Below are 16,159 nucleotides of genomic sequence, written 5' to 3'. Positions count from 1 at the left end.
ATAAGCCAGGCTGAGAAAGACAAGTACCAAATGATTTCACTCATATGTGGAGTATAATAACAAAGGAAAACTGAAGGAACAAAACAGCAGCAGAATAACAGAACCCACAGTAACTAACAGTTACCAAAGGGAAAGGGACTGGGGAGGATCTGTGGAAAGGGAGGGATAAGGGTGGGGAAAAAGAAACGGGGCATTACGATTAGCATGTATAGTGTGGGGTGGGGCACGGTGAGGGCTGTGCAACAGAGAAGACAAGTGGTGATTTTACAGCATCTTACTATGCTGATGGACAGTGACTGTGAAGAGGTATGTGGCGGGGGGGACTTGGTGAAGGGGGGAGCTAGTAAACATAATGTTCTTCATGTAATTGCAGATTAATGATACCAAAATAAAATAAAATAAAATAAACCACATGATCATCTCAATAGATGCCTAAAAAGCATTTGACAAAATTCAACATCCATTCATGATAAAAACTTTCAACAAAATGGGCATAGAAGCTACTTACCTCAACATAATAAAGGCCATATAAAACAAACCCACAGCTAACATCATACTCATTCGAGGAAAGCTCAAAGATTTTTCTCTAATATCAGGAACAAGACAAGGATATCAAGTCTCACCACTTTTATTCAACATAGTACTGGAGGTTCTAGCCAGAGAAATAACTCAACACAAAGAGATAAAAGGCATCCAGATTGGTAAGGAAGAAGTTAAGTTGCCACTGTTTACAGAAGACATGATATTATACAAGAAAACCCTAAAGACCATTCCAAAAAATGATTAGAACTAATAACTGGATTCAGCAAAGTTGCAGGATACCAAATTAATACACAGAAATCTGTTGTGTTCCTATATACTAACAACAAACTAGTGGAAAGAGAAATCAGGAAAACAACTGCATTTACAATTGCATCAAAAAGAAAAAATACCTAGGAATAAGCTTAACCAAGGAAGTGAAAGACCTGAACTCCAAAAGCTGTAAGACACTCATGAGAGGAATTAAAAAAGATACAAATAACTGGAAATCTATACTGTGCTCATGGATAGGAAGAATTAATATTGTCAAAATGGCCATCCTTCCCAGAGAAATTACAAATTCAATGCAATCTCTCAGAGTACCAACAGCATTTTTCAATGAACTAGAACAAATAATTCTAAAATTCATATGGAGCCACAGAAGTCCCTGAAAGCCAAAGCCATCCTGAGAAAGAAGAAAAAAACCTGGGGGTATTATGCTCTTTGACTTCAAGCTATGCCTTGAAGCTATGGTAATTAGAACAGTATGGTACTGGCACAAGAACAGACCCATAGATCAGTGGAACAGAATAGGAAGCCCAGATATAAACCCATGCATATATAGTCAATTAATATATGATAAAGGGGCCATGAATATACAGTGGGGAAAAAATAGCCTTTTCAATAACTGGTGTTGGAAAAACTGGACAGCTATATGCATAGAATGAAACTGGATTACTGTTAACTCTATACAGAAAAGTAAACTTGAAATGGATCAAAGACCTGAATGTAAGACTGAAACCATAAAACTCTTAGAAGAAAACATAGGCAAAAATCTCTTGAACATAAGTATGAGCAATTTTTTCCTGGACACATCTCCTTGGGTGAGGAAAATAAAATAAAAAATGAACAACTACATCAAACTAAAAGTCTTCTGTACAGCAAAGGACACCATCAGGAGAATAAAAAGGCAACCTACAGTTTGGGAGAATATTTTCATAAATGATTCATCCAGTTAGGGGTTAACATCCAAAATATATAAAGAACTCTTATACCTCATATACCCAAAAAACAAATAACCTAATTAAAAAATGGCAAAGGACCTGAACAGACATTTCTGCAAAGAAATACAGATTACCAACATGAAAAGGTGCCCCACATTGCTAATCATCAGGGAAATGCAAATTAAAACCACAATGAGATATCTCCTCACACCAGTTAGAATGGCCACTATCTAAAAGACAAAAAATAACAAGTGTTGGCGAGGTCGTGGAGAAATGGGAACCCTCCTACGCTGTTGGTGGGAATGTAAATTGGTACAAATGCTGTGGAAATCAGTATGGAGGTTCTTTAAAAAAACTAAAAACAGAAATGCCATTTGACTCAGGAATTCCACTTCTAGGAATTTGACTGAAGAAAACAAAATCTCTGATTTGAAAAGATATATGCAGCCCTATGTTTACTGCTGCATTATTTACAATAGCCAAGATAAGAAGCAACCTAAATGTCTATCATAGATGACTGGATAATGAAGATATGGTACATATACACAATGGAATATTATTCAGCTATAAGAAGAAAAGAAATCCTGACATTTGCAACAACATGGATGGACCTAGAGGGTATTATGCTCAGTAACATAAGCCAGGTGGAGAAAGACAAATACCATATGATTTCACTTGTTTGTAGTATAGAAAAACAAATCAATACAGAAGGAACAGAACAGCATTAGACTCATAGACACTGAGAAGTGACTAGTGGTTACCATGGGGAAGAGTTGGAGGATGTGGGAGGGAAGGGTGAAGGGGATAAAGGGGCACAAAAATTATCAGTCATAATATAAGTTGGTCACAGGGATATGAGTACAGCATGGAGAATATAGTCAATGATTCTGTAACATCTTCCTATGTTGACAGATAGTACCCACACTAGTGAGGGTGAGGATTTAATAATATGGATAACTGTTAAATCATGGTGTTGTATATTTGAAACCAATAAATGATTGTATATCAGCAATACTTCAATAAAAAGGGGGATTTCCCTTTCCTATTTGTGTTGATTTATACAGTTTTTTGCACAAAAACATATGATTAAAAATTATGAGACAAAGAAAAAATGATTCATGGTTAAGGGTAGAGGTAATATAAATGGTAACTACACTTACTGTTGTGAGCATTTCATAATGTAAATAATTATTGAGTCACTATGTTGCACACATGAAACTAATAAAAATTGTTTCAACTATACTTGAAATTTAAAAGAGTGGAAATAGTGCTAGAAGCCAATGAGGTGACAGCTCAGATTTAAAATGATCAGAGTAGGATTTTAAAATAGTTATGATAAATATATAAAGATTTTAGTGGAAGAAGTGGATAAAATGCATGAATAGATGGGCAATTTCAGGAGCAAGATACAAACTATAAAAAAAAAACCAAATGGGAGTGCTAAAGGTAGCATACAAGAAAAATAAGATAGAAGAAATTAAGAATGTTTTTCAATGGTCTTAATAGCAGAAGAAAGAATCAGATATTTGAAGATAGGTCAGCATAATTATCCAAACTAAAATACAAAGAGAAAACTATGGAACAGTGTGTCCAAGGATTGAGACAATATTACATGTTTTAACATATGTGTAATTGGAGCCTCAGATAGTGAGGGGAGAATCAACAAAAGTATTTGAAGAGATAATAGCTGAGATTTTTCTAAAATAGATGAAAGATTAAAATGCACAAATCCAAGAAACAGCAGATCCTAAGTAGGATAAATGCATAAAAACCACACCTAGACATATACTAGTCAAACTACTGAACTGTAAAGGAAAAGATAACCTTTTAAAAGGATCCAGAGGGAAAAAAAGATGTATTACACACAGGGAAGTAATGATACAAAGGATAGATGACTTATCAGAAATGAGGCCAAAAGACAATGGATGACATCTTTAAAGTACTAGAAGAAAAAAACAAAAATGTCCTTCAAAAATGAAGATGAATTAAAACATTTGCGGGTAGACAAAGTGAGAGAATTTGTTTCAGGCAAACCTGAGTTAATGTTAAAACAAGTTCTAAAATCTGATAGGAAACAATACCAGATGAAAATTCAGGTGTGTAAGAATAAATAAAGAGCACCAGAAATGGTAAAGCTGCATAAATATGAAAGACCTTTTAAAAAATGATCTGTGTTTGTGTGTAATATATTGTGGGATTTATAAATATATAGCAAGTATTCAAAGGGCAGAGGTTAGTAAATGAAATTATATTACCGTAAGGTTTCTTACCTTATTCATAAAAAAGTGCAATAGTATTTGAAAGTAGACTGATTGGTTAAAAATGCATGTTATAAAAACAAAACGAAAGGAACAAAACAGCAGCAGACTCACAGACTCCAAGAAGGGACTAGCAGTTACAAAGCGGAGGGGTTGGGGAGGGTGAGTGGAAAGGGAGGGAGAAGGGGATTAAGGGGTATTATGTTTAGCACACATAATGTAGGTGGATCACGGGGAAGGCAGTATAGCACGGAGAAGGCAAGTAGTGACTCTATAGCACCTTACTACGCTGATGGACAGTGACTGCAATGGGGGGTGACTATTGTAACCACAATGTTGCTCATGTGAAACCTTCAAATGATTGTATATAAATGATACCTTAATTTTTAAAATGCATGTTATAAGTATAGCTAAAAGCAGAGGAGATAAATGGGAAATTAAATTCACCCAAAAAAAAGCAGGAAATGAGGCAGAGCCAAGATGGCAGCGTGAGTAGAGCAGCGGAAATCTCCTCCCAAAACCACATATATTTTTGAAAATACAACAAAGACAACTCTTCCTAAAAGAGAGACCAGAAGACACAGGACAACATCCAGACCACATCCACACCTGCAAGAACCTAGCGCCTTGCGAAGGGGGTAAGATACAAGCCCCGGCCTGGCGGGACCCAAGCGCCCCTCCCCCCAGCTCCGGGTGGGAGGAGAGGAGTCGGGGCGGGGAGGGAGAGGGAGCTCAGGACTGCTAAATAGCCAGCCCTAGCCATCCGCACAAGAGTGCAGACACAGTGCATGAGTGGGGTCCTGGATAATAGGGAAACAGGACAGTCAGACCTGTGAGCAGGTCCCGGAAGCCGGCACCCTGGGGACAAAGAAAAGCGAGTGCTTTTTGGAAGTCTTAAAGGGACAGGGACCCCACAACTGGACGAAAGCATCCTGGGACACTTAGTCCAGCAGCAGGGAATCTGGGGAACTCTGGGCACTCTAACCCCCTGGGCAGCAGGGAGCACGGAGGCCCCCTCACAGAGATAAATAGCCTCCCAGCCGTTCCCCCTCCAAAGTGGCTCCACGATATCCTAGCAGCTGCCTGAGGCAGTCCACGCCCACAGCAACAGTGGAGATAAACTCCATAGCCGCCTGGCAAGAATCTGAAGCCCCGCCTGTGCGCAGCTGCCCAGCACAAGCCACTAGAGGTCACTGTTCTTCCAGGAGAGGAAGGCCACAAACCAACAAGAAGGGAAGCTCTTCCAGCCGTCACTCATGCCAGCTCTGCAAACTATCTCTACCACCATGAAAAGGCAAAATTTCAGGCAGACCAAGTTAACAGAGTCAACACCTGAGAAGGAGACAGACCTAACCAGTCTTCCTGAAAAAGAATTCAAAATAAAAATCATAAACATGCTGACGGAGATGCAGAGAAATATACAAGAGCTAAGGGATGAAGTCCAGGGGGAGATTACAGACGTCTGGAGAGAGATTACAGATGTCCGGAAGGAGATTACAGAAGTGAAACAATCTCTGGAAGGATTTATAAGCAGAATGGATAAAATGCAAGAGGCCATTGATGGAAAAGAAACCAGAGAACAGGAACGCATAGAAGCTGACATAGACAGAGATAAAAAGATCTCCAGGAATGAAACAATATTAAGAGAACGGTGTGACCAATCCAGAAGGAACAATATCCGTATTATAGGGATACCAGAAGAAGAAGAAGAGAGAAAAAGGGATAGAAAGTGTCTTTGAAGAAATAATTGCTGAAAACTTCCCCAAACTGGGGGAGGAAATAATCGAATAGACCACGGAAATACACAGAACTCCCAACAGAAAGGACCCAAGGAGGACAACACCAAGACACATAATAATTAAAATAGCAAAGATCAAGGACAAGGAAAGAGTTTTAAAGGCAGCTAGAGAGAAAAAGGTCACCTATAAAGGAAAATCCATCAGGCTATCATCAGACTTCTCAACAGAAACCTTACAGGCCAGAAGAGAATGGCATGATATATTTAATGCAATGAAACAGAAGGGCCTTGAACCAAGGATACTGTATCCAGCACGATTATCATTTAGATATGAAGGAGGGATTAAACAATTCCCAGACAAGCAAAAGTTGAGGGAATTTGCCTCCCACAAACCACCTGTACAGGGTATTTTAGAGGGACTGTTCTAGACGGGAGCAGTCCTAAGACTAAACAGATGTCACTAGAGAAAATAAAATCACAGCAAAGAAAGCAGACCAACCAAATACTAACTAAAGGCAAAAAATAAAATCAACTACCCACTAAAAGCAGTTAAAGGAAACATGAAAGAGCACAGAATAAAACAACCAACATATAAAGAATGGAGGAGGAGGAATAAGAAGGGAGAGAAGAAAAGAATCTCCAGACAGTGTATATAACAGCTCAATAAGCGAGCTAAGTTAGGCAGTAAGATACTAAAGAAGCTAACCTTGAACCTTTGGTAACCATAAATCTAAAGCCTGCAATGGCAATAAGTACATATCTTTCAATAGTCACCCTAAATGTAAATGGACTGAATGCACCAATCAAAAGACACAGAGTAACAGAATGGATAAAAAAGCAAGACCCATCTATATGCTGCTTACAAGAAACTCACCTCAAACCCAAAGACATGCACAGACTAAAAGTCAAGGGATGGAAAAACATATTTCAGGCAAGTAACAGAGAGAAGAAAGCAGGGGTTGCAGTACTAGTATCAGACAAAATAGACTTCAAAACAAAGAAAGTAACAAGAGATAAAGAAGGACACTACATAATGATAAAGGGCTCAGTCAAACAAGAGGATATAACCATTCTAAATATATATGCATCCAACACAGGAGCACCAGCATATGTGAAACAAATACTAACAGAACTAAAGGGGGAAATAGAATGCAATGCATTCATTTTAGGAGACTTCAACACGCCACTCACCCCAAAGGATAGATCCACTGGGCAGAAAATCAGTAAGGACACGGAGGAACTGAACAACACACTACAACAGATGACCTAATAGACATCTATAGAACTCTACATCCAAAAGCAACAGGATATACATTCTTTTTTTTTTTTTTTTAAATAATTATTTTTTATTGAAGGGTAGTTGACGCACAGTATTACATTACATTAGTTTCAAGTGTACAACACAGTGGTAGAACATTTATATACATAATTCTAGGTTCCAGCTATCACCCTACCAAGCTGTTACAATATCTTGACTATATTCCTTATGCTATACATTACATCCCGGTTACTTATTTATTTTACAATTGGAAGTCTGTCCTTTTTTTTTTTTTTTTTCTGTGAGGGCATCTCTCATATTTATTGATCAAATGGTTGTTAACGACAATAAAATTCTGTATAGGGGAGTCAATGCTCAATGCACAATCATTAATCCACCCCAAGCCTAATTTTCGTCAGTCTCCAATCTTCTGAGGCATAACAAACAAGTTCTTACATGTAGAACAAATTCTTACATAATGAATAAGTTACATAGTGAACAGTACAAGGGGAGTCATCACAGAATCTTTCGGTTTTGCTCATGCATTATGAACTCTAAACAGTCAGTTCAAATATGAATACTCATTTGGTTTTTATACTTGATTTATATGTGGATACCACATTTCTCTCTTTATTATTATAATTTTTAATAAAATGCTGAAGTGGTAGGTAGATACAAGATAAAGGTAGAAAACATAGTTTAGTGTTGTAAGAGAGCAAATGTAGATGATCAGGTGTGTGCCTGTAGACTATGTGTTAATCCAAGCTAGACCAGGGCAATAAAACATCCACGTATGCAGAAGATTTCTCTCAGAACAGGGGGGGTGAGGTTCTAAGCCTCACCTCTGTTGATCCCCAATTTCTCACCTGATGGCCCCCCTGCGACTGTGCCTGTCTTAGGTTGTTCCTCCCTTGAGGAATCTTACCCGTCTCTGGCTAACCAGTCATCTTCTGGGGCCATACAGGGAAATGTGAAGTTGGTAAGTGAGAGGGAAGCCTTATTGTTTGAAAAGGTTAGCTTTTTACTTCTTTGCATATTTATGCCCTGTGGCTTCTATGCCCAGCATTTGTCTTGAGGTATCTTTACCACTTGGAGGAGTTATGATACTCGGTAAATTTGATATGAGGCACGAATTCTATTTAAAGGTTGTAATTAGGAAGGAAGAAGAAAAGCTATAGAAGTAGCAGACGGAAGAAAACATGGGAAGATTGATTATTTCTTTGACATATCTTCTTGTAGAGTAACTTCAGCATATATAGGTTTTAAGCTACTACTTAAATTGTGCACACACATTAACATAATAGGAGTATAGTTACATAACCAAAGCATATCTGTAATTACCAGCCATCTCCAGTGAAACCAAGAAAACCATTAAGGCACCTTAGGCATTTGTGAAAACTTATCTATGATATGGTGGATATTTTCCAACTGAACTTGAACAGTCTGAGAGAAATCAGACAAATTAAAACAACCCATTCCTGGGGACTGTTCACATGCCATATGTTCTTTTAACAGTAAATAGTCTGTAGTTGTAAGAGTTTGGAGCGCTACAATTTGCACTTCTCCAAATTCTTGGTTGAGTTCCAACAGTATAGATCCAGTCAAATTTGTTGTTTTATTGTATGCACAGGCCAGCTTAGATATCTCCTTCCTCATTCCCATGGCAAGTCCAGGAACTGGTGGGATGAGTGCATCTACAGCTGTAGCAGTGCGTGGATCTTGGTTGGGGTTTTTTGATGATCATCTTCTGGCATGAGTCTTCCAGAGAGTGCAGATGTTGGAAGTTCTTTTTCATATCGTATCTTAGTTCATTTTCGGGGTAGCCCAATTAGGCTTTGATCCTCTGTATAAACACAAACAGACCCTTTGCCTACACTTTTATATGCCCTTTATACCCTTGTGTAGAACTCGTTGGAGGTTACCACACAGGAACTGCCCTTTTTTTTTTTTTTTGCTTTGTTTTTGGTATCACTAATCTACACTTACATGACGAATATTATGTTTACTAGGCTCTCCCCTATACCAGGTCTCCCCTATAAGCCCCTTTACAGTCACTGTCCATCAGCATAGCAAAATGTTGTAGAATCACTACTTGCCTTCTCTGTGTTGTACAGCCCTCCCTTTTCTCCTACCCCCCCATGTATGTTAATCTTAATACCCCCCTACTTCTCCCCCCCTTATCCCTCCCTACCCACCCATCCTCCCCAGTCCCTTTCCCTTTGGTACCTGTTAGTCCATTCTTGAGTTCTGTGATTCTGCTGCTGTTTTGTTCCTTCAGTTTTTCCTTTGTTCTTATATTCCACAGATAAGTGAAATCATTTGGTATTTCTCTTTCTCCGCTTGGCTTGTTTCACTGAGCATAATACCCTCCAGCTCCATCCATGTTGCTGCAAATGATTGGATTTGCCCTTTTCTTATGGCTGAGTAGTATTCCATTGTGTATATGTACCACATCTTCTTTATCCATTCATCTATTGATGGACATTTAGGTTGCTTCCAATTCTTGGCTATTGTAAATAGTGCTGCAATAAACATAGGGGTGCATCTGTCTTTCTCAAACTTGATTGCTGCGTTCTTAGGGTAAATTCCTAGGAGTGCAATTCCTGGGTCAAATGGTAAGTCTGTTTTGAGCATTTTGATGTACCTCCATACTGCTTTCCACAATGGTTGAACTAGTTTACATTCCCACCAGCAGTGTAGGAGGGTTCCCCTTTCTCCACAGCCTCGCCAACATTTGTTGTTGTTTGTCTTTTGGATGGCAGCCATCCTTACTGGTGTGAGGTGATACCTCATTGTAGTTTTAATTTGCATTTCTCTGATAATTAGCGATGTGGAGCATCTTTTCATGTGTCTGTTGGCCATCTGTATTTCTTTTTTGGAGAACTGTCTGTTCAGTTCCTCTGCCCATTGTTTAATTGGGTTATTTGTTTTTTGTTTGTTGAGGCGTGTGAGCTCCTTATATATTCTGGACGTCAAGCCTTTATCGGATGTGTCATTTTCAAATATATTCTCCCATACTGTAGGGATCCTTTTTGTTCTATTGATGGTGTCTTTTGCTGTACAGAAGCTTTTCAGCTTAATATAGTCCCACTTACTCATTTTTGCTGTTGTTTTCCTTGCCCGGGGAGATATGTTCAAGAAGAGGTCACTCATGTTTATGTCTAAGAGGTTTTCGCCTATGTTTTCTTCCAAGAGTTTAATGGTTTCATAGCTTACATTCAGGTCTTTGATCCATTTTGAGTTTAATTTTGTATATGGGGTTAGACAATGGTCCAGTTTCATTCTCCTACATGTAGCTGTCCAGTTTTGCCAGCACCACCTGTTGAAGAGACTGTCATTTCGCCATTGTATGTCCATGGCTCCTTTATCAAATATTAATTGACCATATATGTCTGGGTTAATGTCTGGATTCTCTAGTCTGTTCCATTGGTCTGTGGCTCTGCTCTTGTGCCAGTACCAAATTGTCTTGATTACTATGGCTTTATAGTAGAGCTTGAAGTTGGGGAGTGAGATCCCCCCTACTTTATTCTTCTTTCTCAGGATTGCTTTGGCTATTCGGGGTCTTTGGTGTTTCCATATGAATTTTTGAATTATTTGTTCCAGTTCATTGAAGAATGTTGCTGGTAGTTTCATAGGGATTGCATCAAATCTGTATATTGCTTTGGGCAGGATGGCCATTTTAACGATATTAATTCTTCCTAGCCACGAGCATGGGATGAGTTTCCATCTGTTAGTGTCCCCTTTAATTTCTCTTAAGAGTGACTTGTAGTTTTCAGAGTATAAGTCTTTCACTTCTTTGGTTAGGTTTATTCCTAGGTATTTTATTTTTTTTGATGCAATTGTGAATGGAGTTGTTTTCCTGATTTCTCTTTCTGTTGGTTCATTGTTAGTATATAGGAAAGCCACAGATTTCTGTGTGTTGATTTTGTATCCTGCAACTTTGCTGTATTCCGATATCAGTTCTAGTAGTTTTGGGGTGGAGTCTTTAGGATTTTTTATGTACAGTATCATGTCATCTGCAAATAGTGACAGTTTAACTTCTTCTTTACCAATCTGGATTCCTTGTATTTCTTTATTTTGTCTGATTGCCGTGGCTAGGACCTCCAGTACTATGTTAAATAACAGTGGAGAGAGTGGGCATCCCTGTCTAGTTCCCGATCTCAGAGGAAATGCTTTCAGCTTCTCGCTGTTCAATATAATGTTGGCTGTGGGTTTATCATAGATGGCCTTTATTATGTTGAGGTACTTGCCCTCTATTCCCATTTTGCTGAGAGTTTTTAACATGAATGGATGTTGAACTTTGTCAAATGCTTTTTCAGCATCTATGGAGATGATCATGTGGTTTTTGTCTTTCTTTTTGTTGATGTGGTGGATGATGTTGATGGACTTTCGAATGTTGTACCATCCTTGCATCCCTGGAATGAATCCCACTTGGTCATGGTGTATGATCCTTTTGATGTATTTTTGAATTCGGTTTGCTAATATTTTGTTGAGTATTTTTGCATCTACGTTCATCAGGGATATTGGTCTGTAGTTTTCTTTTTTGGTGGGGTCTTTGCCTGGTTTTGGTATTAGGGTGATGTTAGCTTCATAGAATGAGTTTGGGAGTATCCCCTCCTCCTCTATTTTTTGGAAAACTTTAAGGAGAATGGGTATTATGTCTTCCCTGTATGTCTGATAAAATTCCGAGGTAAATCCATCTGGCCCGGGGGTTTTGTTCTTTGGTAGTTTTTTGATTACCGCTTCAATTTCGTTGCTGGTAATTGGTCTGTTTAGATTTTCTGTTTCTTCCTGGGTCAATCTTGGAAGGTTATATTTTTCTAGGAAGTTGTCCATTTCTCCTAGGTTTCCCAGCTTGTTAGCATATAGGTTTTCATAGTATTCTCCAATAATTCTTTGCATTTCCGTGGGGTCCGTCGTGATTTTTCCTTTCTCGTTTCTGATACTGTTGATTTGTGTTGACTCTCTTTTCTTCTTAATAAGTCTGGCTAGAGGCTTATCTATTTTGTTTATTTTCTCGAAGAACCAGCTCTTGGTTTCATTGATTTTTGCTATTGTTTTATTCTTCTCAATTTTATTTATTTCTTCTCTGATCTTTATTATGTCCCTCCTTCTGCTGACCTTAGGCCTCATCTGTTCTTCTTTTTCCAATTTTGATAATTGTGACATTAGACCATTCATTTGGGATTGCTCTTCCTTTTTTAAATATGCTTGGATTGCTATATACTTTCCTCTTAAGACTGCTTTTGCTGTGTCCCACAGAAGTTGGGGCTTAGTGTTGTTGTTGTCATTTGTTTCCATATATTGCTGGATCTCCATTTTGATTTGGTCATTGATCCATTGATTATTTAGGAGCGTGTTGTTAAGCCTCCATGTGTTTGTGAGCCTCTTTGCTTTCTTTGTACAGTTTATTTCTAGTTTTATGCCTTTGTGGTCTGAAAAGTTGGTTGGTAGGATTTCAATCTTTTGGAATTTTCTGAGGCTCTTTTTGTGGCCTAGTATGTGGTCTATTCTGGAGAATGTTCCATGTGCACTTGAGAAGAATGTATATCCCGCTGCTTTTGGATGTAGAGTTCTATAGATGTCTATTAGGTCCATCTGCTCTACTGTGTTGTTCAGTGCTTCCGTGTCCTTACTTATTTTCTGCCCGGTGGATCTATTCTTTGGGGTGAGTGGTGTGTTGAAGTCTCCTAGAATGAATGCATTGCAGTCTATTTCCCCCTTTAGTTCTGTTAGTATTTGTTTCACATATGCTGGTGCTCCTGTGTTGGGTGCATATATATTTAGAATGGTTATATCCTCTTGTTTGACTGAGCCCTTTATCATTATGTAGTGTCCTTCTTTATCCCTTGTTACTTTCTTTGTTTTGAAGTCTATTTTGTCTGATATTAGTACTGCAACCCCTGCTTTCTTCTCACTGTTGTTTGCTTGAAATATGTTTTTCCATCCCTTGACTTTTAGTCTGTACATGTCTTTGGGTTTGAGGTGAGTTTCTTGTAAGCAGCATATAGATGGGTCTTGCTTTTTTATCCATTCTGTTACTCTGTGTCTTTTGATTGGTGCATTCAACCCATTAACATTTAGGGTGACTATTGAAAGATATGTACTTATTGCCATTGCAGGCTTTAAATTCGTGGTTACCAAAGGTTCAAGGTTAGCCTCTTTAGTATCTTACTGCCTAACTTAGCTCACTTATTGAGCTGTTATATACACTATCTGGAGATTCTTTTCTTCTCTCCCTTCTTGTTCCTCCTCCTCGATTCTTCATATGTTGGGTGTTTTGTGCTGTGCTCTTTCTAGGAGTGCTCCCATCTAGAGCAGTCCCTGTAAGATGTTCTGTAGAGGTGGTTTGTGGAAAGCAAATTCCCTCAGCTTTTGTTTGTCTGGGAATTGTTTAATCCCACCATCATATTTGAATGATAGTCGTGCTGGATACAGTATCCTTGGTTCAAGGCCCTTCTGTTTCATTGTATTAAATATATCATGCCATTCTCTTCTGGCCTGTAGGGTTTCTGTTGAGAAATCTGAGGTTAGCCTGATGGGTTTCCCTTTATAGGTGACCTTTTTCTCTCTAGCTGCCTTTAACACTCTTTCCTTGTCCTTGATCTTTGCCATTTTAATTATTATGTGTCTTGGTGTTGCCCTTCTTGGATCCTTTCTGTTGGGAGTTCTGTGTATTTCCGTGGTCTGTTCGATTACTTCCTCCCCCAGTGTGGGGAAGTTTTCAGCAATTATTTCTTCTAAGATACTTTCCATCTCTTTTCCTCTCTCTTCTTCTTCTGGGACCCCTATAATACGGATATTGTTCCTTTTGGATTGGTCACACAGTTCTCTTAATATTGTTTCATTCCTGGAGATCCTTTTTTCTCTCTCTATGTCAGCTTCTATGCGTTCCTGTTCTCTGATTTCAATTCCATCAATGGCCTCTTGCATTCTATCCATTCTGCTTATAAACCCTTCCAGAGTTTGTTTCATTTCTGCGATCTCCTTTCTGGCATCTGTGATCTCCTTCCGGACTTCATCCCATTTCTCTTGCGTATTTCTCTGCATCTCTGTCAGCATGTTTATGATTCTTATTTTGAATTCTTTTTCAGGGAGACTGGTTAGGTCTGCCTTCTCTGGTGTTGTCTCTGTGATCTTTGTCTGCCTGTAGCTTTGCCTTTTCATGGTGATAGGAATAGTCTGCAGAACTGGGACGAGTGACGGCTGGAAGGACTTTCCTTTCTTGTTGGTTTGTGGCCCTCCTCTCCTGGGAGAACAGCGGCCTCTAGTGGCTTGTGCTGCGCAGCTGCGCGCAGACAGGGTTTCTGCTTCCTGCCCGGCTGCTATGGAGTTAATCTCCGCTGTTGCTGTGGGCGTGGCCTGGCTCGGGCAGCTACTCCAAAATGGTGGAGTCGCGTTGAAGCAGGAGCTGCTGGGTGGCTATTTATCTCCGTAAGGGGCCTCCCTGCTCCCTGCAGCCCAGGGGTTAGGGTGCCCAGAGATCCCGGATTCCCTACCTCTGGATTAAGTGACCCGCCCTGCCCCTTTAAGACTTCCAAAAAGCACCCGCCAAAACAAAACAACGCCCACCAAAAAAAGAAAAAAAATTTTTTTTAATTAAATAAAAAAAAAGTTTTTAATTAAAAAAAAAAAAAAAAGGTGGTCGTTCGTTTTTCTTTATTCTGCGGTGCCAGCCTCAGGCCTCTGCTCACCGGTCTTTCTGCCCTGTTTCCCTATTATTGGGGTCCCTATCCCTTTAAGACTTCCAAAAAGCGCTCGCCAAAACAAAACAGCAAAAAAGCAAAAAAAAATGGTCGCGCGCTTTTCTTATGTCCTCTGTCGCCCAGCCTCCAGTGCCCGCTCACTGTTCTTGCTGCCCTGTTTTCCCTAGTATCGAGGGCCCTGCACTCTGGCCCGGATGGCGGGGGCTGGGTGTTCGGCAGCCCTGGGCTCCGTCTCCCTCCCGCTCTGCCTGCTCTTCTCCCGCCGGGAGCTGGGGGGAGGGGCGCTCGGCTCCCGCGGGGCCGGGGCTTGTATCTTACCCCCTTCGCGAGGCGCTGGGTTCTCTCAGGTGTGGATGTGGTCTGGATATTGTCCTGTGTCCTCTGGTCTTTATTCTAGGAAGGGTTGTCTTTGTTATATTTTCATAGATATATGTTGTTTTGGGAGGAGATTTCCGCTGCTCTACTCACGCCGCCATCTTCTGCCCCCCCTCAGGATATACATTCTTCTCAAGTGCACATGGAACATTCTCCAGAAGAGACCACATTCTAGCTCACAAAAAGAGCCTCAGTAAATTCCAAAAGATTGAAATTCTACCAACCAACTTTTCAGACCACAAAGGTATAAAACTAGAAATAAATTCTACAGAGAAAACAAAAAGGCTCACAAACACATGGAGGCTTAACAACATGCTCCTAAATAATCAATGGATCAACGAACAAATTAAAATAGAGATCAAGGAATATATGGAAACAAATGACAACAACACAAAGCCCCAACTTCTGTGGGATGCAGTGAAAGCAGTCTTAAGAGGAAAGTATATAGCGATCCAAGCACACCTAAAGAAGGAAGAACAATCCCAAATGAATAGTCTAACATCACAATGATCAAAACTGGAAAAAGAAGAACAAATGAGGCCTAAAGTCAGTGGAAGGAGGGACATAATAAAGATCAGAGAAGAAATAAACAAGATTGAGAAGAATAAAACAATAGAAAAAGTCAATGACACCAAGAGCTGGTTCTTTGAGAAAATAAACAAAATAGATAAGCCACTAGCCAAACTTATTAAGAGAAAAAGAGAATCAACACACATCAACAGAATCAGAAATGAGAATGGAAAAACCATGACAGACTCCACAGAAATACAAAGAATTATTAAAGACTACTATGAAAACCTACATGCTAACAAGCTGGAAAACCTAGAAGAAATGGACAACTTCCTAGAAAAATACAACCTTCCAAGACTGACCAAGGAAGAAACACAAAAGTTAAACAAACCAATTACGAGCAAAGAAATTGAAATGGTCATCAAAAAACTACCCAAGAACAAACCCCCCGGGCCAGACGGATTTACCTCAGAATTTTATCAGACATACAGAGAAGACATAATACCTATTCTCCTTAAAGTTTTCCAAAAAATAGAAGAGGAGGGAATACTTCCAAACTCATTCTATGAAGC

The 16,159-nt window shown here is 39.4% G+C and overlaps 1 long non-coding RNA gene across 1 annotated transcript; it reads left to right on the top strand.

The window, feature by feature from the left end:
* Positions 1-4,474: 4,474 nt before the first annotated feature.
* LOC130683333 (uncharacterized) lies at positions 4,475-6,673 on the top strand. The gene is made up of 2 exons (XR_008996963.1): positions 4,475-4,638; positions 5,206-6,673. It is a non-coding gene; the product is annotated as an uncharacterized LOC130683333 (long non-coding RNA).
* The last annotated feature ends 9,486 nt before the right edge of the window (positions 6,674-16,159 follow it).

This window comes from Manis pentadactyla, chromosome 4 (assembly GCF_030020395.1).
Source record: "Manis pentadactyla isolate mManPen7 chromosome 4, mManPen7.hap1, whole genome shotgun sequence".
Lineage (NCBI taxonomy): Eukaryota > Metazoa > Chordata > Mammalia > Pholidota > Manidae > Manis > Manis pentadactyla.
Note: the sequence above shows the minus strand (reverse complement) of the source record. Positions and strands in the feature narration are given on the sequence as shown.